Consider the following 26059-nt stretch of genomic DNA (forward strand, 5'->3'; position numbering starts at 1 on the left):
GACCGCCGCTCCAGACGCCTTCCATGTATTTCATTGCCATCGTGTGTTTTATTTGTTTGTTGCATTCATCATGTCATCATTTGCATTGCATCGGCACTCCGTTGTCGTCATGTTTTTTTTAAAAAAACTTGCATCCGTTTCTAGTTCCCGCTTCTCTCCGTTGCCTTCGTTGTCCCTTTCGACACCAACCGTTCTTTTGTTCCGACCGTTTGAGCCCCTTTGCACAGTGCACAAATCCCCCTTGCACGTGTCCGAAAGTTGTCCCGACCCCGACTTGGGATGTCGTTACCATTGGGTCCAGATCATCCCTAAACATCTATAAAATATCACCAGTTTTTTGTTGGACTCTCCTAACCTAATTATCTCGGGTTGTCCGATTACAATCGGAAGGACCTAACCACCCTAAACTGATATGATTTGCTATATATAGTCCACCCACTTACTAAATTATATCAAACCCTAGCCTATTTTACACAAACCCTAAAATCTAGAGATGTGTCCCGTCACCCGCCGCCACCTTCCAAATCCCCCTTGGGATCTCCCCCTACCCGATCCACCCAACCAGCGCCCCGTCCTCCCCGTCCCATCCATCCCATCGATCAATCTCCACCAGCCTCCAGATCCCATTGGGCCTCCTCCTGCCTCCTTCCTCGCCCAACGTCGTCGGCGACCAGCAGCTCCGACCTTCCTTTTCCTTATTCTCGTCCCTTCGGTAATCCCTCTCTTCCTCTGGTCTCTCACCTCTCGAACCCTCTCTCTTCTCTTCTACAGGAGCTTCGGCCACCGCGTCATGGATGACCATGGTGCTCCACGCCGGTGCCACCGGACCACGCTCTCCGTCAGCGCCGAGCCGCCTCTCGCCATCGTCTGCTCGCGCCTGAGCCAAGGGCCCCGATGCCCCGCTTGACCTTCAGCCGCAGTCCCATCCGGCCTCTGCTTCGCCATGACCACACCTCTGCTTCGCCATGACCACACCTCTGCTCTGCTCCAGCGACCTTGTGTCCCTGCCGATGAGGTCTGCCGCCTCGGACGCCCTGGCATGGCGCCCGAACCCGGCCGTCCTCGTCCGTCACTCTGCCGGCGACCAAGCCGCCTGAGTGGTGCCGCTGCCTCCCCTGCTTTTGTGTGTGTGCGCGGAGGATGAGGACGATAGCGCCAAGTCCCGCCGCCGCCAAGTTCCGCCCGAGCCGTCCCGTCCGCGGCCTTCCGCGCGCCGCCATCTAGGACCCCGACAGGCCGCGCCACTCGCGGGAGGTGGAGTCCCGCAGGTCGTGACCCCCTCGCCTCCGTCAATCCAGCGGCTCCTCTTTGTTTTCCCCTCTGTCGCTAACCTCTCCCTCTGTGCTCCATGGACAGTACGCCATGGATGGCTGAGTCCCACGTCTGAGCTCCGTCTGCCGCCGCTGTTGCCCGGAACCGACGCCCGCCGACTGGATCCGCCCCGTTCCGGCCGGTTCCCGCCGATCCCGTCGCTAGAACCTCGTGTATTGTCGTCTTCTGCTTCGCCATCAGCCTGTTGCTGCCTCTATTCTTCAGTAACGAGCAGCTCGCTCGCCCCGCGTTGACCGAGCGCCCCTCTGGTGGACCAGTTCGAGCGAGAGGGCTCGATCGCCTGCTTGTGGGCCGGCCGCGCTGCTTCCTCGTGGCCTGCTTCCTCACTGACCGGGCCGAAGTCCATGGGTGAGCTTCCCCGCAGCGCCCCCTCTCTTGGCCCAGCATGTGTGGTTTCAGCCCTTAGTTGTTTTTTCTGTGCATTGCGAATTTGTCTATTATCCGGTGTTTACAGTTTTTCAGAAAACCCCCTAGTTTTCATGCATATAATAAATCATGAACTATGCATCATATATAAAAACATTATATATGTAAATGCTTAGAATTTTGTCTAGTTTCATAAATTACAACTTTCATCCATGTTTAAAATGGTTAAAATGTTGTTTGCGTTTAATTTGCATTATGCCATGTTAAAATGTTTTATTTCATAACTTAATAACCGTAGCTCCAAATTTAATAAACTTTATATGTAAATGGTGTAGAAAAATGCATAGTTTAACATGGTGCACTCATCTTTGCATGTTTACAACTCTAAAATATGCTTTAGGACAGAACAGTACCAAATCTAAATATACACATGAGGATTTTTCCGGAATTGTTGTTTGTTGTTCTGGCCTCATTTAAACTTGCCTAAATAGTTAGTTTATATATGTTTCACCTCTTGCCATGTTTAACAACATTTAATATTGTTGGGTACATAACCGGGAGAGAACTAAATAAATGAATGTGGTGTTTCGTCGATATGCAACTCGTTGCATATCGAGCTCCACTTAATTTGTAGTATTGTTTGTTGCACCTTGCCATGCATATTTAAACCGGACATGCATCATACTTGGTTGTGCATCATGCCATGTTTATGCTTGTTGGTTTACCATGTTGTTTGCTTCTTTCTGGTGTTGCTTCTTCTTGTTAGTTCCGGTAACGTTGCGCTTGTGAGGATCCGTTCGACTATGTCTGTTTGTCTTCTTCATGGACTCGTTCTTCTTCCTTGCGAGATCTCAGGCAAGATGACCATACCCTCGATATCACTTCTATATTTGCTTGCTAGTTTTTTTCTCTATCGCTATGTCACGCTACCTATCACTTGTTTATCATGCCTCCCATATTGCCATGTCAAGCCTCTAACCCACCTTCCTAGAAAACCGTTGTTTGGCTATGTTACCGCTTTTGCTCAGCCCCTCTTATAACATTGTTAGTTGTAGGTGAAGATGAAGTTTGTTCCATGTTGGAACATGGATTTGTTGGGATATTATTATTATCTCTTAATTACTTTAATGCATCTATATACTTGGTAAAGGATGGAAGGCTCGGCCTTTTGCCTGGTGTTTTGTTTCACTCTTGCCGCCCTAGTTTCCGTCATACCGGTGTTATGTTCCTTGATTTTGCGTTCCTTACGCGTTTGGGGATTTATGGGACCCCCTTGATAGTTTGCTTTGAATAAAACTCCTCCAGCAAGGCCCAACCTTCGTTTTACCATTTGCCTACCTATCGCATATACCTTTCCCTTGGGTTCTGCAGACTCAAGGGTCATCTTTATTTTAAACCCCCCGGGCCAGTGCTCCTCTGAGTGTTGGTCCGAACTAAGTAGACTGCGGGGCCATCTCGGGGCAACTTGAGGGCTGGTTTTACTCGTAGGATGTCTCATCCAGTGTGCCCTAAGAACAAGATACGTGCGACTCCTATCAGGATATGTCGGCACATCGGGCGGCTTTGCTGGTCTTGTTTTACCATTGTCGAAAAGTCTTGTAACCAGGCTGTCGAGCCTGATCGGGTCTTCCCGGGAGAAGGAATATCCTTCGTTGACCGTGAGAGCTTGTGATGGGCTAAGTTGGGACACCCCTGCAGGGTATAAACTTTCGAAAGTCGTGCCCGCGGTTATGAGGCAGATGGGAATTTGTTAATATCCGGTTGTAGAGAACTTGACACTTAACTTAATTAAAATGAATCAACCGTGTGTGTAGCCATGATGTTCTCTTTTCGCCGGAGTCCGGGAAGTGAACACGGTTTTGGTGTTATGCATGAACGTAAGTAGTTTTCAGGATCACTTCTTGATCACTTCTAGCTTCACGACCGTTGCGTAGCTTCTCACCTTACTCTTATTTGCGTATGTTAGCTACCATATTTTCTTAGCGCTTGCTGCAACTCCACCTCACTACCTTATCCTACCCATAAGCTTAAATAGTCTTGATCTCGCGGGTGTGAGATTACTGAGTCCTCGTGACTCACGGATACTTCCAAACAGTTGCAGGTGCCTATGATACTAGTGCGGGTGATGCTACCGAACTCAAGTGGGAGTTCGACGAGGACCGCGGTCGTTACTATGTGTCTTTTCCGGATGATCAGTAGTGGTGCCCAGTTGGGATGATCGGGAATCTAGCATTTTGGGTTGTCTTCTTTTAATTTGGTTTCATAGTTGGACCTTGATTGTACTCTGGATGATGTATGTTTAACTCGTTATTGTGTGAAGTGGTGATTGTAAGCCAACTCTTTATCCCTTTCTTATTCAGTACATGGGATTGTGTGAAGATTACCCCTTTTGCGACAAAACCACCATGGTGTTATGCCTCAAAGTCGTGCCTCGACACGTGGGAGATATAGCCGCATCGTGGGCGTTACACGGCAAAACATTGAGATGTCTGGTTTTTAAATTCTAGTATATCCAAAATGCGTCTGAAATTCATGAAACTTGGCATGCTATCATGGAGCAGCATCAACATGCAGTGGTACAAATTTTGACCCATTTGGGGCAGGTTTGGGTCTATGCTTCTCACAAACCAGAGCTTCTCACAACAAGCATGATGGTTTTCGGTAGGGAACGTCCCACCTTTGGGGACGAAACGATATCCATTGCCTCTTATTGCTTTCAAAAAAATTCTCGTGTCAACATAGAACAACAGGAGTGTTGTGTGAATTTTTGTGATTTTTCGGGGTTCGTTTGGACATTTTTATGCATTAAGTGAGTTTTCAATGCATTTATGTGCACAATTCAAATTTGACTACATGTGCATGCTCCAGTGCATATAAATTGGTTAAAAGATCAAATTTGTCTCCTTGGGTGCATGCTTAGGTCCCATGCAATAAATGGGAATGAATTTCATGTTGGCTATGATGAGAGTTTCTCACTCGTATCTATGCTTAAGTCTGTCCGAATCATGTTAGCAATTGCCGCATTTTATGAAATCCAGCAAACGGATGTCAAAACTGCATTCCTCAATGGATTTCTGGAAGAAGAGTTGTATATGATGCAGCCGAAAGGTTTTGTCGATCCAAAAGGAGCTAACAAAGTGTGCAAGCTCCAGCGATCCATTTATGGACTGGTGCAAGCCTCTCGGAGTTGGAATAAACGCTTTGATAGTATGATCAAAGCATATAGTTTTATACAGACTTGCGGTGAAGCCTGTATTCACAAGAAAGTGAGTGGGAGCACTCCAGCATTTCTGATAAGTATATGTGAATGACATATTGTTGTTCGGAAATAATGTAGAATTATTCTGCAAAGCATAAAGGAGTGTTTTTAAAGAACTTTTTCAAAGAAAGACCTCGGTGAAGCTGCTTACATATTAATCAACAAAATCTATAGAGATAGATCAAGATGCTTGATAAGTTTTTTTCAATGAGTACATACCTTGACAATATTTTGAAGTAGTTAAAAACTGGAACAGTCAAAGAAAGAGTTTTTCGTTGTGTTACAAGGTATGAAATTGAGTAAGACTCAAAGCCCAACCACGGCAGAAGATAGAAAGAGAATGAAAGTCATTCCCTATGCCTCAGCCATAGGTTCTATAAAGTATGCCATGATGTGTACCAGATCTATTGTATACCCTACACCGTGTTAAGCAAGGGAGTACAATAGTGATCTAAGAGTAGATCACTGGACATTGGTCAAAATTAGCCTTAGTGGAATAAGGAAATATTTCTCGATTATGGAGGTGACAAAAGGTTCGTCGTAAAAAGTTACGTCGATGCAAGTTTTGACACAGATCTGGATGACTCTAGGTCTCAATCTAGATACATATTGAAAGTGGGAGCAATTAGCTAGAGTAGCTCCGTGCAGAGCATTGTAGACATAGAATTCGCAAAATACTTACGGATCTGTATGTGACAGACCCGTTGACTAAAATTATCTCACAAGCAAAACATGATGACACCTCAGTATTCTTTGGGTGTTAATCACATAAATGATGTGAACTAGATTATTGACTCTAGTAAACCCTTTGGGTATAGGTCACATGACGATGTGAACTATGGGTGTTAATCACATGGTGATGTGAACTCTTAGTGTTGAATCACATGGCGATGTGAACTAGATTATTGACTCTAGTGCAAGTGGGAGACTGAAGGAAATATGCCCTAGAGGCAATAATAAAGTTATTATTTATTTCCTTATATCATGATAAATGTTTATTATTCATGCTAGAATTGTATTAACCGGAAACATAATACATGTGTGAATACATAGACAAACAGAGTGTCACTAGTATGCCTCTACTTGACTAGCTCGTTAATCGAAGATGGTTATGTTTCCTAACCATGGACAAAGAGTTGTTATTTGATTAACGGGATCACATCATTAGGTGAATGATCTGATTGACATGACCCATTCCATTAGCTTAGCACCCGATCGTTTAGTATGTTGCTATTGCTTTCTTCATGACTTATACATGTTCCTATGACTATGAGATTATGCAACTCCAGTCTGCCGGAGGAACACTTTGTGTGCTACCAAACGTCACAACGTAACTGAGTGATTATAAAGGTGCTCTACAGGTGTCTCCAAAGGTACATGTTGGGTTGGCGTATTTCGAGATTAGGATCTGTCACTCCGATTGTCGGAGAGGTATCTCTGGGCCCTCTCGGTAATGCACATCACATAAGCCTTGCAAGCATTGCAACTAATGAGTTAGTTGTGAGATGATGTATTACGGAACGAGTAAAGAGACTTGCCGGTAATGAGATTGAACTAGGTATTGAGATACCGACGATCGAATCTCGGGCAAGGAACATACCGATGACAAAGGGAACAACATATGTTGTCATGCAGTCTGACCGATAAAAGATCTTCGTAGAATATGTAGGAGCCAATATGAGCATCCAGGTTCCGCTATTGGTTATTGACCGGAGACGTGTCTCGGTCATTTCTACATTGTTCTTGAACCCGTAGGGTCTGCACGCTTAAGGTTTCGATGACAGTTATATTATGAGTTTATGAGTTTTGATGTGCCAAAGTTTGTTCGGAGTCCCGGATGTGATCACGGGCATGACGAGGAGTCTTGAAATGGTCGAGAAATAAAGATTGATATATTGGAAGCCTATATTTGGATATCGGAAGTGTTCCGGGTGAAATCGGGATTTTACCGGAGTACCGGGAGGTTACCAGAACCCCCCGGGAGGTATATGGGCCTTAGTGGGCTTTAGTGGAAGAGAGGAGAGGTGGCCAGGGCTGGGCCGTGCGCCCCTCCCCCCCTTAGTCCGAATAGGACAAGGAGAGGGGGGCGGCGCCCCCCTTCCTTCTCTCTCTCCTCTTTCCCCCCTCCCGAATCCTATTCCAACTAGGAAAGGGGGGAATCCTACTCCCGGTGGGAGTAGGACTCCTCCTGGCGCGCCCACTCCCTGGCCGGCCGCACCCCCTTTGATCCTTTATATACGGAGGATGGGGGCACCCCTAGACACACAAATTGATCCACATGATCATATTCTTAGCCGTGTGCGGTGCCCCCTTCCACCATAGTCCTCAATAATATTGTAGTGGTGCTTAGGCGAAGCCCTGCGACGGTAGTACATCAATATCGTCACCACGCCGTCGTGCTGACGGAACTCTTCCCCGACACTTTGCTGGATCGGAGTCCGGGGATCGTCATCGAGCTGAACGTGTGCTAGAACTCGGAGGTGCCGTAGTTTCGGTGCTTGATCGGTCGGGCCGTGAAGACGTACGACTACATCAACCACGTTGTGCTAACGCTTCCGTTGTCGATCTACAAGGGTACGTAGATCACACTCTCCCCTCTCGTTGCTATGCATCACCATGATCTTGCGTGTGCGTAGGAATTTTTTTGAAATTACTACAAAACCCAACACCCAGAACGCCGACAGTAGCCCCCGGGCCCAAGGTGCACTCGGGCTTGGCTTCGCGGCAAAGCCAAGGGCCAAGTACGGAGCACCGCGGGCCCCAAAAGCCCGCGGCCTCGGTTGACGTGTGGCGGTTGATTGGACGTGGGCATCTCCACTTCCCCACGCTGCCTTGGCAACTACATGACTTGACGAGTCCCGCCGACATGCAGGGAAAACCATCATTACCTTCGATCGTGGGAGGTGCCGGTTGGCCTTCTCTTGCTATAAATGGGGAGGGGGGCGGAGCCCCCGTTTCCCATCTCTTCCTGCCTGGCCCCCGTCTTCTTCCTTGCTCCATTGCTCGTTGTGCCACCGATGGCACCATGAAGGAAGTTCTCTGCCGCTGAGAAGGGAAAGGCCCCTCGCGAGGGGCCCGACTCGTCGACGCCCAAGCGCGGACGTGGCCATCCACGCAAGAACACCACGTCCCTTGTCGCGGCCCATTGTCGGAGCGGCGCCACGACACGCGGAGGGGGTCACCCCAGCCATGGTGATCCTGTTGATGAGGGGAGGCGTGCTTTGGTGGCACGGCCCCCCACCCACGTTTCCACACGATGGAGGTGTCGCTGGAGTTTGTCGTCTGGTCGGAGAATCCGGTCGGTAACTGGCTCCAACTTCCGTGCTTCTTCGCCGGCCTCTGGTCCAGGCGGACTCTGGCTGCAGGCGGATGGTTGCTGCAGCAAGGCCTCTTGGGTTGCAGTCATGACTTCCGCCGCAGGCAACATAGCCCTGGCCCGCGGTTGGCAGGCGTTCGCCCGCGCGCGTGACTTGGGCCGCCGGTGCACCCTCCACTTCAAGTACGACGACGAATCAACCCTCTACATGAGGGTGTTTGGAGAAGATGGTCGTTACACCAGGTGCTGCCTCGAGGCGAACGATGGTGAGGAGGTGCTTGGTCTTGGGGATGGTCGCGACGAGGATGAGGGCGAGCCTGCCCTTGGGGGCGGCTGTGTCTTGTACGGCTACGGCGGCTCTTCCTCCGGTGACAGCTCTAGCAGCAGTGGCCACGAGCAGCCGCCGTGCCCGCTTTGAAGGCGGCAGTGGGTCATCTCGTCGCCGCGCCTCCGTGAAGCGTGAAGAAGGATCCGGCTAGGCTCGGGGTGCCGCTAGGGGTCTGCCTCCGCAGATTGCCGCAACATTGTTTTTGTTTTACTCTTTTTCCTGCATCAAGAATGTAACCAGTTTGGGCCCAAGGGGGCGTGTATCGAACTATGGTTCCTCGGTTGTGGCACCGTGCGTGTGGTGTCGTTCATGCAAAGATAACTTAACCTGGTATATCCGGGACGCCATCTTCCTCACGAGGCGCTCATTTCCTCGCGTCCATCTTGCCTTGGTGGCCTGCATTTGCTCGGGAACTGCAAAAGCTCGTTAGGAAGTGCTTTAAAATATTTGTCGTTCGCCCTGGCCCTGACCTGGCGCCTTGTATCGCTGTACCCGAGGGGCACGGACTAGGAGAGGCATGCCAGCTTTTGGGCTCGAATGAGGGTGGCTCACGAGAAGGCAGAGAAGGGAGAAAATGCTCGCGAGGGCACCTGCCCAGCCCCCTCGTGAGGCATGCGAGAGAGAGAACACGAGCTAACCCGAGTCGGAAAAACGCAGCGAGAGGCGAGGGGGTCAAATCAGCAAGGAATGCCAAAAGCAAATTTCGATTAAGGAACAGGAAGCCAAATACGGAAAGCAAATGAAAAGCCACATCCGGCACCTAATCTAGTCTTCAAGTCTTCTCACTAGCGCGGAGCTAAGTGCTGCCACTAGGCGTGGGTGGGAGCCCTAGGGCCTGAGGCCGTCACTCCTGAGACTCCGGGGCGTGTACAACACCAACTCATTATTACGTGAGAGTGTCACGGGCGGCGATTCTTCACAGGCACCGGGCCTTCTTCACAGGCTCTGGGCCTTTCTTCTCAGGTCTGGGCCTTTCTTCTCAGGCTCTAGGCCTTGCTTCACAGGCTCTGGGCCTTGCTTTATGGGTAAAAGTTCCGGAGGTGCTGGATGTTCCAGGCGTTTTGGACTGGTACTCCGTCTTGTGTCTCTAGGCGCGCGGCGCCAGGCCTGGAGATGTGGACGACCTTGAACGGACCCTCCCACATTGGTGAAAGCTTATGCAACCCTTCCCTGGAGAGACCCACCTCAGGACTAGGTCTCCCGTCTCGAGTGTCCTGGAGCGGATGTTGCGGCAGTGGTATCGCCGCAGTGCTTGCTGGTACCTCACCGCCCATAGCGCTGCTTCACGGCGACGTTCCTCCCCCAACACGAGGTCCATCCCCCGCGTGGCGTCCTACTTCGTTTCGTCGAACGCCAGGACCCGTGCGGAGTGATGCTTAATCTCGAGAGGGAGGAGTGCTTCAGCTCCGTAGACGAGGAAGAGTGGAGTCTCTCCCGTTGGCTTGGTGGCGGTGGTCCGGATGGACCACAGTACGGACTGAAGCTCGTCGTGCCAGCCCCTGCCGCAGGCCTCCAGCTTCTTCTTGAAGGTCCTGGTCTTGAGACCCCTCAGGACCTCCGCATTAGCATGTTCGGCCTGACCATTGCTCCTGGGGTGGGCCACCGAAGCGTAGCAGATCCGCGTTCCAAGGTTAGCACAGTAGGTTTTGAAGAGGTTGCTAGTAAACTGCGAACTGTTATTTGTGATGATGCGGTTGGGGACCCCGAAGCGGCTCACGAGGCCTTTGATGAACTTGACAGCAGAGCCGGCTAGGATGGTACGGACGGCTTCCACTTCCGCCCACTTGGTGAACTTGTCGATGGCGACATAGAGGTAACGGTAGCCCCCTGGTGCCCGAGGGAACGGGCCTAGGATATCCAGCCCCTAGACCGCGAACGGCCATGTGAGCGGGATAGTTTGAAGGCCCTAAGCAGGTTGATGGATTTGCTTGGTGTGGAATTGGCAAGCTTCGCAAGACTTCACCAGCTCGGATGCGTCGTTGAGTGTTGTAGGCTAGTAGAATGCACTACGGAACACCTTGCCAACGAGGGTCCATGATGACGAGTGGTGTCCGCAGTCCCCGCCGTGTATGTCAATCAACAACTCCCTTCCCTGGTCACTAGATATGCAGCGTAGTGTGACATCGTTCGGTCGCTTCCTATATAACTCGCCATCTTGGATACAGTATGTCGTGGCTTGCTGGGCCACACGGTCCGCCTCCTCTTCCTTCTCCGGAAACGTCCCGTGCGTCAAGTACTCCTTGAATTCCTTGGTCCAGCATTCCTCCTGGGGCTCGAGCGCCAAGAGCTGCCGAGCTCTGGAGGTTGGTCCACAGGCCGGGGCTCCTGTGGCCGGAGGCTAGGGGAGCTCCTCCCGAGGCTGATTCGTGCTTGAAAGAGGTGGCGCAACTGATGGCTTGAAGAGCCGCTCCTCAAAATGCCCGGCTCCTACGGTTTCTGCTTGGATGCTCTCCTAGCGATGTCGTCGGCTTCCTTGTTGGTGCCCCCGGGCACGTGCTGCAGCTCCAGGCCCGAGAACTGTTTCTCCATCTTGCGCACCTCCGCGAGGTAGGCCTCCATATGCTCGTCCTTCGGCTCATATGTTGGAAATATGCCCTAGAGGCAATAATAAAAGGATTATTATTATATTTCCTTGTTCATCATAATTGTCTTTTATTCATGCTATAATTGTGTTATCCGGAAATCGTAATACATGTGTGAATACATAGACACCAACATGTCCCTAGTAAGCCTCTAGTTGACTAGCTCGTTGATCAATAGATAGTCATGGTTTCCTGACTATGGACATTGGATGTCATTGATAACGAGATCACATCATTAGGAGAATGATGTGATGGACAAGACTCAATCCTAAACATAGCATAAGATCGTATAGTTCGTTTGCTAGAGTTTTTCCAATGTCAAGTATCCTTTCCTTAGACCATGAGATCGCGTAACTCCCGGATACCGTAGGAGTGCTTTGGGTGTACCAAATGTCACAACGTAACTGGGTGACTATAAAGGTATACTACGGGTATCTCCGAAAGTGTCTGTTGGGTTGACACGGATCAAGACTGGGATTTGTCACTCCGTATGACGGAGAGGCATCACTGGGCCCACTCGGCAATGCATCATCATTATGAGCTCAAAGTGACCAAGTGTCTGGTCACGGGATCATGCATTACGTTACAAGTAAAGTGACTTGCCGGTAACGAGATTGAACGAGGTATTGGGATACCGACGATCGAATCTCGGGCAAGTAACATACCGATTGACGAAGGGAATTGTATACGGGGTTGCTTGAATCCTCGACATCATGGTTCATCTGATGAGATCATCGAGGAGCATGTGGGAGCCAACATGGGTATCCAGATCCCACTGTTGGTTATTGACCGGAGAGCGATCTCGGTCATGTCTACATGTCTCCCGAACCCTTAGGGTCTACACACTTAAGGTTCGGTGACGCTAGGGTTGTAGGGATATGCATATGCAGTAACCCGAATGTTGTTCGGAGTCCCGGATGAGATCCCGGACGTCACGAGGAGTTCCGAAATGGTCCGGAGGTAAAGAATTATATATAGGAAGTGCTATTTCGGCCGTCGGGACATGTTTCGGGGTCACCGGTATTGTACCGGGACCACCGGAAGGGTCCCGGGGGTCCACTGGGTGGGGCCACCTATCCCGGAGGGCCCCATGGGCTGAAGTGGGAAGGGATCCAGCCCAAAGTGGGCTGGGGCGCCACTTCCCCTAGGGCCCATGCGCGTAGGGTGGGGGAAACCCTAAAGAGGGGGCGCCCCCTTGCTTGGGGGGCAAGCCCCCCACCCCTTGGCCGCCGCCCCCTAGGAGATTGCATCTCCTAGGGCCGCCGCCCCCCCTAGGCCCCCCTATATATAGTGGGGGGGATGGAGGACCTCTCACCTTTGCCTTTGGTGCCACCCTCTCCCTCTCCAACACATCCTCCTCCTCCATAGAGCTTGGCGAAGCCCTGCCGGAGTACTGCAGCTCCATCACCACCACGCTGTCGTGCTGCTGCTGGAGCCATCTTCCTCAACCTCTCCTTCCCCTTGCTGGATCAAGAAGAAGGAGACGTCACGCTGACCGTACGTGTGTTGAACGCGGAGGTGCCGTCCGTTCGGCGCTAGGATCTCCGGTGATTTGGATCACGTCGAGTACGGCTTCCTCATCCCCGTTCTTTGAACGCTTCCGCGCGTGATCTACAAAGGTATGTAGATGCAATCCGATCACTCGTTGCTAGATGAACTCCTAGATGGATCTTGGTGAAACCGTAGGAAAATTTTTGTTTTCTGCAACGTTCCCCAACAGTGGCATCATGAGCTAGGTCTATGCGTAGTTCTCTATGCACGAGTAGAACACAATTTGTTGTGGGCGTTGATGTTGTCAACTTTCTTGCCGCTACTAGTCTTATCTTGCTTCAACGGTATTGTGGGATGAAGCGGCCCGGACCAACCTTACACGTACGCTTATGTGAGACCGGTTCCACCGACTGACATGCACTAGTTGCATAAGGTGGCTGGCGGGTGTCTGTCTCTCCCACTTTAGTTGGAGCGGATTCGATGAAAAGGGTCCTTATGAAGGGTAAATAGAAGTTGACAAATCACGTTGTGGCTTTCACGTAGGTAAGAAAACGTTCTTGCTAGAACCCTATTGCAGCCACGTAAAACTTGCAACAACAATTAGAGGACGTCTAACTTGTTTTTGCAGCAAGTGCTTTGTGATATGATATGGCCAAAGTTGTGATGAATGATGAATGATATATATGTGATGTATGAGATGTTCATGCTATTGTAATAGGAATCACTACTTGCATGTCGATGAGTATGACAACCAGCAGGAGCCATAGGAGTTGTCTTTATTTTTTGTATGACCTGCGTGTCATTGAGAAACGCCATGTAAATTACTTTACTTTATTGCTAAACGTGTTAGCCATAGTAGTAGAAGTAATAGTTGGCGAGCAACTTCATGGAGACACGATGATGGAGATCATGGTGTCATGCCGGTGACAAGATGATCATGGAGCCCCAAGATGGAGATCAAAGGAGCTATGTGATATTGGCCATATCATGTCACTATTATTATTTGATTGCATGTGATGTTTATCATGTTTTTGCATCTTGTTTACTTAGAACGACGGTAGTAAATAAGATGATCCCTCATAATAATTTCAAGAAAGTGTTCCCCCTAACTGTGCACCGTTGCGACAGTTCGTTGTTTCGAAGCACCACGTGATGATCGGGTGTTAGATTCCAACGTTCACATACAACGGGTGTAAGATAGATTTACACATGCAAACACTTAGGTTGACTTGACGAGCCTAGCATGTACAGACATGGCCTCGGAACACAGAAGACCGAAAGGTCGAGCATGAGTCGTATAGAAGATACGATCAACATGAAGATGTTCACCGATGTTGACTAGTCCGTCTCACGTGATGATCGGACACGGCCTAGTTAACTCGGATCATGTTATACTTAGATTACTGGAGGGATGTCTATCTAAGTGGGAGTTCATTGAATAATTTGATTAGATGAACTTAATTATCATGAACTTAGTCTAAAATATTTACAATATGTCTTGTAGATCAAATGGCCAACGTAGTCCTCAACTTCAACGCGTTCCTAGAGAAAACCAAGCTGAAAGACGATGGCAGCAACTACACGGACTGGGTCCGGAACCTGAGGATCATCCTCATAGCTGCCAAGAAAGATTATGCCCTACAAGCACCGCTAGGTGATGCACCTGTTCTCCCTACAGAACAAGACGTTATGAACGCTTGGCAGGCACGTACCGATGACTACTCCCTCGTTCAGTGCGGCATGCTTTACAGCTTAGAGCCGGGACTCCAAAAACGTTTTGAGAGACACGGAGCATATGAGACGTTCGAAGAGCAGAAAATGGTTTTCCAAGCTCATGCCCGGGTCGAGAGATATCAAGTCTCCGACAAGTTCTTCAGCTGTAAGATGGAGGAAAACAATTCTGTCAGTGAGCACATACTCACTATGTCTGGGTTGCATAACCGCTTGACCCAGCTGGGAGTTAATCTCCCAGATGATGCGGTCATTGACAGAATCCTTCAGTCGCTTCCACCGAGCTACAAGAGCTTTGTGATGAACTTCAATATGCAGGGGATGGAAAAGACCATTCCTGAAGTATTTGCAATGCTGAAATCAGCAGAGGTAGAAGTCAAAAAGGAACATCAAGTGTTGATGGTGAATAAAACCACTAAGTTCAAGAAGGGCAAGGGTAAGAAAGCCTTCAAGAAGGACGGCAAGGGAGTTGCCGCACCCGGCAAGCAAGCTGCCAGGAAGAAGCCAAAGAATGGACCCAAGCCCGAGACTGAGTGCTTTTATTGCAAGGGAAGTGGTCACTGGAAGCGGAACTGCCCCAAATACATAGCAGACAAGAAGGCCGGCATCACGAAAGGTATATGTGATATACATGTAATTGATATGTACCTTACCAGTACTCGTAGTAGCTCCTGGGTATTTGATACCGGTGCGGTTGCTCATATTTGTAACTCAAAACAGGAGCTGCGGAATAAGCGGAGACTGGCGAAGGACGAGGTGACGATGCGCGTCGGGAATGGTTCCAGGGTCAATGTGATCGCCGTCGGCACGCTACCTCTACATTTACCTTCGGGATTAGTTTTAAACCTTAATAATTGTTATTTAGTGCCATCTTTGAGCATGAACATTGTATCAGGATCTCATTTAATTCGAGGTGGCTACTCATTTAAATCCGAGAATAATGGTTGTTCTATTTATATGAGAGATATGTTTTATGGTCATGCTCCGATGGTGAATGGTTTATTCTTAATGAATCTCGAGCGTAATGCTACACATGTTCATAGTGTGAGTACCAAAAGATGTAAGATTGATAATGATAGTCCCACATACTTGTGGCACTGCCGCCTTGGTCACATAGGTGTCAAACACATGAAGAAGCTCCATGCTGATGGACTTTTAGAGTCTCTTGATTACGAATCATTTGACACGTGCGAACCATGCCTCATGGGTAAAATGACCAAGACTCCGTTCTCAGGAACAATGGAGCGAGCAACCAACTTATTTGAAATCATACATACTGATGTGTGCGGTCCAATGAGTGTTGAGGCTCGCGGTGGCTATCGTTATGTTCTCACCCTCACTGATGACTTGAGTAGATATGGGTATGTCTACTTAATGAAACACAAGTCTGAGACCTTTGAAAAATTCAAGGAATTTCAGAGTGAGGTTGAGAATCAACGTGACAGGAAAATCAAGTTCCTGCGATCAGATCGTGGAGGAGAATACTTGAGTCACGAGTTTGGCACACACTTAAGAAAATGTGGAATAGTTTCACAACTCACGCCGCCTGGAACACCTCAGCGTAATGGTGTGTCCGAACGTCATAATCACACTCTATTAGATATGGTGCGATCTATGATGTCTCTTACCGATTTACCGCTATCTTTTTGGGGCTATGCTTTAGAGACTGCCGCATTCACTTTAAATAGGGCCCCGTCGAAATCCGTTGAGACGACACCGTATGAATTATGGTTTGGGAAGAAACCTAAGTTGTCGTTTCTAAAAGTTTGGGGATGCGATGCTTATGTCAAGAAACTTCAACCTGAAAAGCTCGAACCCAAGTCGGAAAAATGCGTCTTCATAGGATACCCTAAAGAAACTATTGGGTATACCTTCTACCTCAGATCCGAAGGCAATATCTTTGTTGCCAAGAATGGATCCTTTCTAGAGAAAGAGTTTCTCTCGAAAGAAGTAAGTGGGAGGAAGGTAGAACTTGATGAAGTATTACCTCTTGAACCGGAAAATGGCGCAACTCAAGAAAATGTTCCTGAAGTGCCTGCACCGACTAGAGAGGAAGTTAATGATGATGATCATGAAACTTCAGATCAAGTTGCTACTGAACTTCGCAGGTCCACAAGGACACGTTCCGCACCAGAATGGTACGGCAACCCTGTCTTGGAAATCATGTTGTTAGATAACGGTGAACCTTCGAACTATGAAGAAGCGATGGCGGGCCCGGATTCCGACAAATGGCTAGAAGCCATGAAATCCGAGATAGGATCCATGTATGAAAACAAAGTATGGACTTTGACTGACTTGCCTGTTGAACGGCAAGCCATAGAAAATAAATGGATCTTTAAGAAGAAGACAGACGTGGATGGTAATGTGACCATCTATAAAGCTCGGCTTGTCGCTAAGGGTTATCGACAAGTTCAAGGGGTTGACTACGATGAGACTTTCTCACCGGTAGCGAAGCTAAAGTCCGTCCGAATCATGTTAGCAATTGCCGCATTCTATGATTATGAGATATGGCAAATGGACGTCAAAACGGCATTCCTTAATGGTTTCCTTAAGGAAGAATTGTATATGATGCAGCCGGAAGGTTTTGTCGATCCTAAGAAAGCTGACAAGGTGTGCAAGCTCCAACGCTTGATTTATGGGCTGGTGCAAGCATCTCGGAGTTGGAACATTCGCTTTGATGAGATGATCAAAGCGTTTGGGTTTACGCAGACTTATGGAGAAGCCTGTGTTTACAAGAAAGTGAGTGGGAGCTCTGTAGCATTTCTCATATTATATGTAGATGACATACTTTTGATGGGAAATGATATAGAACTCTTGGACAGCATTAAGGCCTACTTGAATAAGAGTTTTTCAATAAAGGACCTTGGAGAAGCTGCATATATATTAGGCATCAAGATCTATAGAGATAGATCAAGACGCCACATAGGTCTTTCACAAAGCACATACCTTGATAAGATATTGAAGAAGTTCAATATGGATCAGTCTAAGAAGGGGTTCTTACCTGTGTTACAAGGTGTGAAATTGAGCTCAGCTCAATGTCCGACCACGGCAGAAGATATAGAAGAGATGAGTGTCATCCCCTATGCCTCAGCCATAGGTTCTATTATGTTGGGTTGACACGGATCAAGACTGGGATTTGTCACTCCATATGACGGAGAGGTATCACTGGGCCCACTCGGTAATGCTTCATCATTATGAGCTCAAAGTGACCAAGTGTCTAGTCATGGGATCATGCATTACGGTACGAGTAAAGTGACTTTTCGGTAACGAGATTGAACGAGGTATTGGGATACCAACGATCGAATCTCGGGCAAGTAACATACCGATGGACGAAGGGAATTGTATACGGGGTTGCTTGAATCCTCGACATCATGGTTCATCCGATGAGATCATCGAGGAGCATGTGGGAACCAACATGGGTATCCAGATCCCGCTGTTGGTTATTGACTGGAGAGCGATCACGAGGATATGTATATGCAGTAACCTGAATGTTGTTCGGAGTCCCGGATGAGATCCCGGACATCACGAGGAGTTCCGGAATGGTCCGGAGGTAAATAATTATATATAGGAAGTGCTATTTCGACCGTCGGGACAAGTTTCGGGGTCACCGGTATTGTACCTGGACCATCGGAAGGGTCCCGGGGGTCCACCGGGTGGGGCCACCTATCCCGGAGGGCCCCATGGGCTGAAGTGGGAAGGGATCCAGCCCAAAGTGGGCTGCGGCGCCACTTCCCCTAGGGCCCATGCGCCTAGGGTGGGGGAAACCCTAAAGGGGGGCACCCCCTTGCTTGGGGGGCAAGCCCCCCACCCCTTGGTCGCCGCCCCCCTAGGAGATTGCATCTCCTAGGGCCGGTGCCCCCCTAGGACCCCCTATATATAGTGGGGGGATGGAGGACCTCTCACCTTTGCCTTTGGTGCCTCCCTCTCCCTCTCCAACACATCCTCCTCCTCCATAGAGCTTGGCGAAGCCCTGCCGGAGTACTGCAGCTCCATCACCACCACGCCGTCGTGCTGCTGCTGGAGCCATCTTCCTCAACCTCTCCTCCCCCCTTGCTGGATCAAGAAGAAGGAGACGTCACGCTGACCACACGTGTGTTGAACGCAGAGGTGCCGTCCATTCGGCGCTAGGATCTCCGGTGATTTGGATCACGTCAAGTACGGCTTCCTCATCCCCATTCTTTGAACGCTTCCGCGCGTGATCTACAAAGGTATGTAGATGCAATCCGATCACTCGTTGCTAGATGAACTCCTAGATGGATCTTGGTGAAACCGTAGGAAAATTTTTGTTTTCTGCAACGTTCCCCAACATTTCAAACACCAGGGCACCGTTGATTGCCTGCAAAACATTGAGATGCATGGTTTTTTAATTCTAGTAAATCTAAAACTCATCTAAATGCAGGAAACTTGGCATGCTATCATGGAAGGGCACCCGACATGCTGTGGTATTTTCCGTGTCCATTTTGAGAGAAGGCGCACTCGAATAATGACATCCAACAAAGGCATTTTGAAAAAAATAGCTGCCACTTTAATATCTCAAATGTTTGTATAATTCAAACTGTGTGCGTTCGGTTAACCATTCACGTGACACCACGTGTCTTTGTTTTAATGGCTCTTGATCGCAAACGTTTTAGATAGAACACCCATATGCAAAGTGAGAGCAGGATTTGTGCATCTCTTGAACACAAACAGTTCTTTTGGATGACCTGTGTGAACCACTTACAAACAATTTGGTGCGATTTGCATCTATCTTATTGGGTATGTTGCCATTTCTCAAACTAGAAAGATTGACATTTGTTGATCTAGTAACATTGCCATTTGCCAACCTTGTAACACTGCGATTTGTCAAAATATGAAGCTAAAAGTCACTAGCAGTATCTAATTTTTGCTACTAAAATTCAGTAATTAAGCATAGACGGAGGCGAGGAGGCGTGTTCAGCCAGGCGTGTAGCGGGCGGTGCAGTTCCCGATACAGCTTTAATGCAGACGAGGGAGAGGGCAGCGGTTCCCGAAATGTTGAACGACCAATGATGCATCCTCCTTCAATTAGCATCGTCTGAATGCATGAGGGAAGTAATGGGAGGACGACCGGGAAAAGAGGCAGCATGATGTGAATGCAACGCAGTTTGCACTCATATAAAGGCGCCCCTCCATTCCAATGCATCTACCACATCGTACGCACCTAAGCATTTTCCTAAGCACCAACACTAATAAGCGCAAAAGTGCTCGCTCCAGACTCATGGCGGCGATGCACGCGAGCGGCCAGTGGCTGTGCCAGATGGTCCATGACGCTGTCCTGCGGCATGGCACCGTGGATCGTCTCCACACGGTCTAGCGACCGGCTGGTGGATGGCCACCGTCGACGCCAGCTACGACTCTCAGTACGACCAGATGATCGTTCGCACCACCAACAGGTTCACCGTCGTCAAGAAGCTCGTGGACGACATCGCTGTACTCCTCCAGCCCGATGCCCGGGCACCTCATTGCCAGCCACCCTAATAGGCCTCCATGGTCGAAACCTCTTTCAAGCACTGGTGGCCCTGCGACTGCCCGTCGACGCCACGAAGAATGTCCACCTAAAGGTCGCGCTCGCCGCGAGGCGCCTCGCCCTGCAAGAAACCGTCGACCTCCACATCCATGTGTATGAGCGAATCATTTACATATGTATCTACCAGGCCAATGAGTACGCTACGACATTGGCCTTCTTCAACCGGCTGGAATCCTTGGATGCCATTGTTGAGAAGCACCTTGACCTCGCCATAAAAGCCGCAGCTCCTTAGCCGTTGGTCGGTGGCCCGGCGCATTGAGTTGAGGAGGAGGAGGTCGTACGTTGATGGATGCATCTTTCTTCTTTCCTAATTATATGCATCACTGTAACTAGTACTCCATCCGTCAATTTATAAGTTGTGCTGCCAGTGTCTATCTCATTACTTATTGATAATTTTTGTTTTTTGAACACATGTTGATTGGCTTGAATGAAGGTTTATCCTGCCGTTAGGCACCAGAGTGCGATGTGCTCGCCGTTAGGCACCGCGGCGCGCTCTTCTCGCGTCCGTCGGCGCGCTTGGCTTGTGGACAGCTTTTCCTTGCGCGTTCAACTGCTATATGCATATATATATATGGTTCCTCGTCGTTGAGGAGACCGTGGAGCGCACTGCTAGTGTCCCTCCACGCATGCTCTGCCAGTGGTTGGGCGTGCGCACGATCACGCGGGGCCCCCATATGCATGCGGTTGCACCGCGCGCGTTGCAACGCGATGCAGTTACGTGCGGCATGATGGAGTTACGCGCTGCAAATTAGAACTGCCATCAGGGCCTGCCGATATTCCTGGCCGTCCGGCTTCCCCTTTAATTCCCACAGCCATTATAACCTTAGTCTCTTCAACCTTTCAATCGTGCCCCACAACACAACAAGCACACCCACGATGACACATAGAGAGGGGATGTTCGGTGGCGCTCCGATGGAGTTCGGCGAGCATAGAGTGGAGACCCACGCGCGAGAGACGGATCTCTCGATGGTGTACACCATCGACCCGGCCGTGGTGGACGACTACATCGACAGCGTTGAGCAGTTGCTTGCTGGAGACAAGTACAAGGTGGTCGGCATCGACCTCCAGTACACCGCCGGTCGTCCCTGCATAGATCAGAAGGTTGCCGTCGCCCAGTTCTACGTGCGCCATCATGTCCTCATCTACCACTATTGCATGGCCATTGAGCCTTGCGACCGTTTCAACAGGTTTGTCAACAGCACCGACTACAAGTTCGCCACGGTGGATACCAAAGACGATGTAAAAGCGCTCAGTGTTACGGGCTTGGCCTGCAAGAAACTTGTAAAAATTCGTGACCACTATAGGGTCTGGGGCAGTACGAAGCAGGACTCCCTGGTCGAACTCGCCTCGGCCATCATCGACCCCTACTACGAAAAGATGAAGCGGGATGCCCATAAAACAAGTCTCATATCCTGGCACAAGGCCTGGATGCGGCAACTGGATGAACCTCACCTCAGGTTTGCGGCCAAGAGTGTGTGCACATGCTACGAGATGCACAGGTGGATCGTTGACATGAGGAAGTGCCTCGTTATCCAAATCGACGAGCCCAGATCGAGCCACAAACAGAGCGAGCGTCACAAGAAGTAAATGATGATCAGATGATCGTTTATGCTAGTTAATCATACATGTAATATATAGTTTACTTTATTGGTGTGTGGAAATGTCATGTGTGTAGTAGCCACCTATGTAATTATGCATGTAATAGTTTACTTTGGTGTGTGCAAATGCCATGGTTGTAGTAACCACCTATGTAAGTGGATGTTTAATTTGGTTATGCAACCATGTCCTTATAAGTGTGTATATAATGTTGTTGTTCTGTATGCAATCCCATCGCACAACACACACGTCTTATTAGCAGCAACCGTCTGTGTTATTATTGGTCTTCGCACACATTTCTCATTACAGACATGTTTGCCGCGTATCACACACATCTTGTTATATTGAACCGTTTCTGTTCTCTTGTCTCAACACAAACCGTTCATCAGTGTGAATCGCATGCCGTATATCGCACACACCTTGAATCTGGCTCACCGTTTCTTTTGTTATGCCTAATCATAAACAGTTCATCCGAGTGAACTGTATGTTGTATATCGCACACACCTTCATCTGGCTGCCCATTTCTTTTGTTCCTCCTCATCGCAAACAGTTAAGTGGATTGAACAGTATGCCGTGCATCGCACACGCAACTTAAATATGAACCATGTTTGATGCATCCTCCATCGCAAACATTTTGCACCTTTTTGACGGGTTTTCTACACCACCATTTGTGATTATGGCATCGCACACAGTTTCGTCGGAGGGTCTCTGATCGTAGTGTCGCATTAGCAGCATCTTGCAGTAGTGGCACACAAGGTGTTCCTCCGGTATTCGGGAGATGCATAATCTCATAGACAAAGGAATATGTATAAGTCATGAAGAAAGCTATAGCAATAAAACTTAACGATCATTATGCTAAGCTAACGGATGGGTCTTGTCCATCACATCATTCTCCTAATGATGTGATCCCGTTCATCTAATGACAACACATGTCTATGGTTAGGAAACTTAACCATCTTTGATTAATGAGCTAGTTAAGTAGAGGCATACTAGGGACACTTTGTTTTGTCTATGTATTCACACATGTATCAAGTTTCCGATTAATACAACTCTAGCATGAATAATAAACAGTTATCATGATATAAGGAAATATAAATAAAAACTTTATTATTGCCTCTAGGGCATATTTCCTTCAGGCTGCTGCACACAAGTCCTCGCATCTCGGTGGCGCGATTAGTGGTGCGCCGCACCTCTTAATCTCGACTGTCGTCAGCTATCTGTCGATGATGATTCTAAACTCCCCACACCCATCATCTCCTCCCACCAGGGCTCCGTTGAACGCATCTGCATATCGGCATGCTACCTGTTGGACATACCCTGCATGATGGCCGCCTGGCTGACATCCCATCAATTTGAGAAACTCCAGCCGCTTGAGTTCTACCATTACTACAGCCATAGGTTACCACCAAGAGTTGCATCTGTGCCCTCACAACCAATGCCATCCTCATGGTTTTCCTCCTCTCTCCACACCGCCACCTTGACCCAGTGCCATCTAGCAGACAATCTGGTACAAATGCTTCGACTCCACTGCTGAAAAAACTTGCGCTTGTGTTGGTTGATCTATCGGTGGCCTCACTGCACAGCATCATCCACTCCAGCTGCCCTGCACTGGAGCGTTTGGTGCTTATTTTTAGACTAGGAATCCATATCCCTTGTCTCAAAATAAAGTCGTCTCACCTTGTAAGCATTGGAATTCATTTTGAAGGGCAGGAGCTCATCATCGAAGATGCCCTTCTCTTCAAAGGTTGCTCCTTGATTGTTGTCATAAACCTTCGCAAATAACTATGGTCTCTATGCCTAAACTGGAGACCTTGGGTGTATTTCCTCATCCGTTTGAAGGTTACAAGTCAGTGGTTGGATCCACACTTATTTAGGTATTGTATGTTATCCATGTACACTTTAGCAATCAGCAGTTTTCATTTGTGCGCATAAGTTAAATATCATCTTGGAGTACACTTTCGGTGCTAATATTATGTTCTATGCTGAATGAAGAGCTTGTCCATGGTTGGTGTATCAAGGGTGCTGGATTATGTCAAGACCTTATATATTTATATAGGGTGTCTTGATCTGAACACCACTATTGGCTTGTTGCGATGATTTCCATGTCTGGAGAATTTGTATATAAAGGTGATGATTTCACACACATTAAAAGCCCATATATAATGTACTAAAATTAACCGTTCAGCTATCGCTCCTTCGACATACTCTTTTAGACATTAACTATTTTCTATCTTCATGTCTATTTAGGTACTAGGACTTCAAGAAAAAGGTCTAACCAATCGATGGCAGAGGAAGCACAAGGATTTTCTCAGATCTCATGGCATTCGTTTGAAGACAATAACGGTGGAAGGATATGCATCCAACCATGTAAACACTAGCTTTGTCACATTCTTCATGAGGTATGCAAGTGTTGGGGAACGTAGTATTTAAAAAAATTGCCTACGATCACGCAAGATCTATCTAGGAGAAGCATATCAATGAGCGGGGAGAGTGTGCCTACGTACCCTCGTAGACCGAAAGCGGAAGCGTTTAGTAACACGGTTGATGTAGTCGAACGTCTTCGCGATCCAACCGATCCAAGTACCGAACGTACGGCACCTTCGTGATTAGCACACGTTCAGCTCAGTGACATCCCTTGTACTCTTGATCCAGCTGAGGCCGAGGGAGAGTTCCATCAGCACGACGGTGTGGCGACGGTGATGATGAAGTTACCAGCACTGGGCTTCGCCTAAGAACTACGACGATATGACCCAAGTGTGTAACTCTGGAGGGGGGCACCGCACACGGCTAAAAGATCAACTTGTGTGTTCTAGGGTGCCCTCCTGTCCCCATATATAAAGGAGGGAGGAGGAGGCAGTCCGACCAGGCTAGGGCGCACTGGGAGAAGGGGAATCCTACTAGGACTCCAAGTCCTAGTAGGTTTCCACCTAAGGCCTTGTTTGGTGGAGGAGGTTTGGAGGGGAATATCCTCGCAGGGTTCAAAATCCCCAGAAATCCTTGTCAGCCCATTCGACACGTAGGGATTGAGCAGGCCAATCCTCTCTGTTCCCCACGAATCCCCCACAATCCATGTGGTACAGGAAAAAAACCCCAAGGCACCCATGGAACTGGACGCTTGCTTTGCTGCTGCTATTGTAGGAGGTTTAACCAAATAGAGGAGTTTATGAGGGGGGAGGGATTAGTGGGGAATTGAGGGGATTGGGTGGAAGAGAGGGATTAACCAAATCCCATCAGATCCCCCTCCACTCTGGGGCTGCAAAATCTCCCCTGTCAAACGAGGCCTAAAGGAGAAGAGGGAAGGAAGGGAGAGGGGGCCGTGCCCCCAACCCCTTGTCCAATTCGGACTGGGCTTTGGCGGGGCGCACCACCTCCTGGCTGCCACCTCTCCTTCCCACTAAGGCCCACTAAGGCCCATCAACTCCCCGGGGGTTCCGGTAGCCTCCCAGTACTCCGAAAAATCCCAGAACCTTATCGGAACCATTCCGGTGTCTGTATATAACCTTCCAATATATCAATCTTTACCTCTCAACCATTCCGAGACTCCTTGTCATGTCCGTGATCTCATCCGGGACTCCGAACAAACTTCGGTTACCAAAACACATAACTCATAATACAAATTGTCATCGAACGTTAAGCGTGCGGACCCTACGGGTTCGAGAACTATGTAGACATGAGCGAGACACATCTCCAGTCAATAACCAATAGCGGAACCTGGATGCTCATATTGGCTCCTACATATTCTACAAAGATCTTTATCGGTCAAACCGCATAACAACATGCGTTGTTCCCTTTGTCATCGGTATGTTACTTGTCCGAGATTCGATCGTCGGTATCATCATACCTACTTCAATCTCGTTACCGGCAAATCTCTTTACTCGTTCTGTAATGCATCATCCCGTAACTAATGCATTAGTCACATTGCTTGCAAGGCTCATAGTGATGTGCATTTCCGATGTCAGCGTTCTGGGGACGGGGGTCCCCAGGCTTGCCTGCCTGCGGCCCGCGACGTGGCTAAGCTAGCAGGCCGTATGGCCCACCTTAATCAACAAGGCATCCAAGACCCTCGCGAGGGGCCAAGCCTCGCGAGGCGGACGACACAAGTCCTCCTCTGGAGTGACCTAGCCGGACAGGCTCACGAGGAGCGGAGATGTCAAAGCGAGGCAAACCTCATGAGGCTGTTGTGACGTGAGCCATGACGATCGACACCAGGAGGGCGCCAGTGCGCACAACGTCCTTGTTTCCTCTTTGGTGCTAAGGAAACCAGCGCAGGCGAGGAGTACCGAGGCATCAGGCAAAGGTTGCCATTTTGGTGCAACAAGACCAGGACCAGAAGGACAGCAACATGGAGGTCATCGTGGAGCCCGAGACAGCGTCACCACCAGAGCCTTTCGCAGGCGGAGACCACCTTTTGTCAGGATGGCTTGTACTAGCTGCCCCCCTTCAAATTTGCCCACCATTGTTGGCTCCCTTCCCGCTCAAGATTTGGGAAGAGGACCAGGGCCTCTATAAGTAG

The 26059-nt window shown here is 48.9% G+C and overlaps 1 long non-coding RNA gene across 1 annotated transcript; it reads left to right on the top strand.

The window, feature by feature from the left end:
• Nucleotides 1–310: 310 nt before the first annotated feature.
• LOC147991478 (uncharacterized) lies at nucleotides 311–4030 on the top strand. Its single transcript, XR_015603470.1, has 2 exons — nucleotides 311–1680; nucleotides 2465–4030. It is a non-coding gene; the product is annotated as an uncharacterized LOC147991478 (long non-coding RNA).
• The last annotated feature ends 22029 nt before the right edge of the window (nucleotides 4031–26059 follow it).

The sequence above is a fragment of the Triticum urartu genome, chromosome 1A, assembly GCF_056163025.1.
Source record: "Triticum urartu cultivar PI428250 chromosome 1A, HENAU_Tu73, whole genome shotgun sequence".
Lineage (NCBI taxonomy): Eukaryota > Viridiplantae > Streptophyta > Magnoliopsida > Poales > Poaceae > Triticum > Triticum urartu.